Source organism: Penaeus japonicus, unplaced genomic scaffold, assembly GCF_977035675.1.
Source record: "Penaeus japonicus unplaced genomic scaffold, GWHDUDI00000001_assembly GWHDUDI00000028, whole genome shotgun sequence".
Taxonomy (NCBI): Eukaryota; Metazoa; Arthropoda; class Malacostraca; order Decapoda; family Penaeidae; genus Penaeus; species Penaeus japonicus.
The window spans coordinates 25462553-25465052 of record NW_028234430.1 but is presented as its reverse complement, the minus strand read 5'-3'; positions in this window follow the sequence as shown (position 1 = coordinate 25465052).

The following is a 2500-nucleotide window of genomic DNA, read 5'->3' as shown; positions in this document are numbered from 1 at the left end:
CCTTTTTCTCTAAATGCAAGAGTTAAATCATCACAGATAAGGCATAAATATTAACTGTGAAAATCCCATTTCATTCCTACAAATAATTTTATTTTTCTGTCTTATTTCCATTGTTGATATCCTTTATAAACAAATAATTCACAGCCTTTTTTTCACGACTTTTCTGTCAAAGGAGAAATCAATCTTATCTTGAATATTACACTAAACATAAATTTTCCAATGGAATAAACAATGTCCACTTAATCAATCGAGACCTAAAAATTACACTTTATATTTTTTTTGTTCTCAAGAACATTTCAATATAAAAATTCCCTGTTGTGATGTTTATGTTGTTTTTTTCATGTAGACTGCATAGTTGAGTGTGTGGTAAAATAATATGTGTTCCTCTATACATAACTACCATATTGCACAAAATACCAGCTAGGCATCTTATATAATGAGTAAACAGTAATAATATTAATTTCATACATATTTATATATATATATATATATATATATATATGTGTGTGTGTGTGTGTGTGTGTGTGTGTGTGTGTGTGTGTGTGTGTGTGTGTGTGTGTGTGTGTGTGTGTGTGTGTGTGTGTGTGTGTATGTGTGTTAGTCAATGTGTGCATATGCGTGTATATGTGTATGTGTATGTGTATATGTGTATAAATATATATATATATGTATTATATGTGATTATATATATCTGTATATATATATATATATATATATATATATATATATATATATATATATATTTATATATATATATATATATTGTGTGTGGTGTGTGTGGGTGTGTGTGGAAAGCTGAACTGTGTGTGTGTGTATGTGTATGTGTGTGTGTGTGTGTGTATGTGTGTGTATGTGTGTGTATATATGTGTGTATGTATGTGTGTGTGTGTGTGTGTGTGTGTGTGTGTGTGTGTGTGTGTGTGTGTGTGTGTGTGCGTGTGTGTGTATGTGTGTGTGTGTTTGGATGTATGTGTGTGTGTGTGTGTGTGTATATATATGTGTATATATATATATATATATATATATATATATATATATATATATATATATATATATATATATAATATATATATATATATATGCTTTGGGACAAGGGAAGTACAATAAATAGATATCTCACTTACAAAAAATACATGCATTTAAAATTCAGTTATAATGAAATAACACTAATTCTTTACAATATGTCAGGTTTTATAACAGATTCTATGTCTTTGCTTGACATGTAGCATTTAATGAAGTTACAGTCATTTAACTAATTCCGTTTTAATAATGTAAGACTACAATATTAGAAAACTGCACCCTAAAGGTAATATAATTTGTTTGCCTGACATAAAGGCAATAAAATCATAAATAGAATTATCATTCAGAGCTATTATTTATCCATGACTACATTACTTTACTAGTGTAAAATCTCATATTACATTAAATGTCTTTTATAAGCTGAATTATTGTATGTTTAAAGAGTTATTTTCATTTACTTCATATATATTAACAATTTTTTTCATATACTTGCCATCTTTTTTTTATAAATTAAAAAGAAGTGTGTACAAAATTAAAATCAAATCATGGCCTTGTAGAAAGAAATATGTAATTGTGTTGGAAAATGAAAAATAAAAAAAACAATATGAAAAAGCTTTGAAAACATAAAATATTAACCTTTCTTTTCTTTTTCTACCAACAAGTCTTTCATTCATGGTAAACATTAGAAAAAAAAACATTCTTATAAATTGTCTTACAGGAATATCAGAATATGCAATGCCTTCTACTTTCAATAAACTGATCTCTCTGGAACCAAATTCCAACAAAAAATGATCAGAGTATCCTGTTATACATAAAGCTTTTGGTTAAAGTTAATCATTTGCCTGCTGAAGATCTGGCAAAACAGAGGATATGATGCCATCTGTATAGTTCAATCATTTCATTTCTCATAGTCTCACTTGGGAAGTGAGGGAATGAAACCAAACCAGATCATCACACCAACATCATTGCAAGGGTATGCCTCATGCAACCATCACTTTATCATTGTGGTAAAAGTATAATAATATCCTATTAATTTAATACTATAGCAATACCTAAGCATTTGCCAGAGGAAAACAATAGAACTGGATTCATAAATGGACATTTACGTGGGTCCATACATCATATCATACATAAAATAATAGATTTTCACAAAAGAATAAGTCTAATCAGCTCATGCGCAAACACAAAGAACTGTGTTATGAATTAATGTGCTGATGATCTGTGCTTCAAAAACAAAAGGTGATGCTTTCCTTGTAAGATGCTTATGCTCTTTTGGGATGGCTCAAGCAAATCTACAGTGTATGATGAGCCCAAAAGTACTCTGGATATTAGTCATGTAAACTGCTGTAAAAATCTCAGAAATCAGCAATCTGATCCCTTCGTAATGAACTACTTATTGTTTGTCTTTTGCTGGAACACGACACAGCCGAGTCCAACTCTACATATGGAACATCATGACCTTGCACTCTGAGCACCTTCT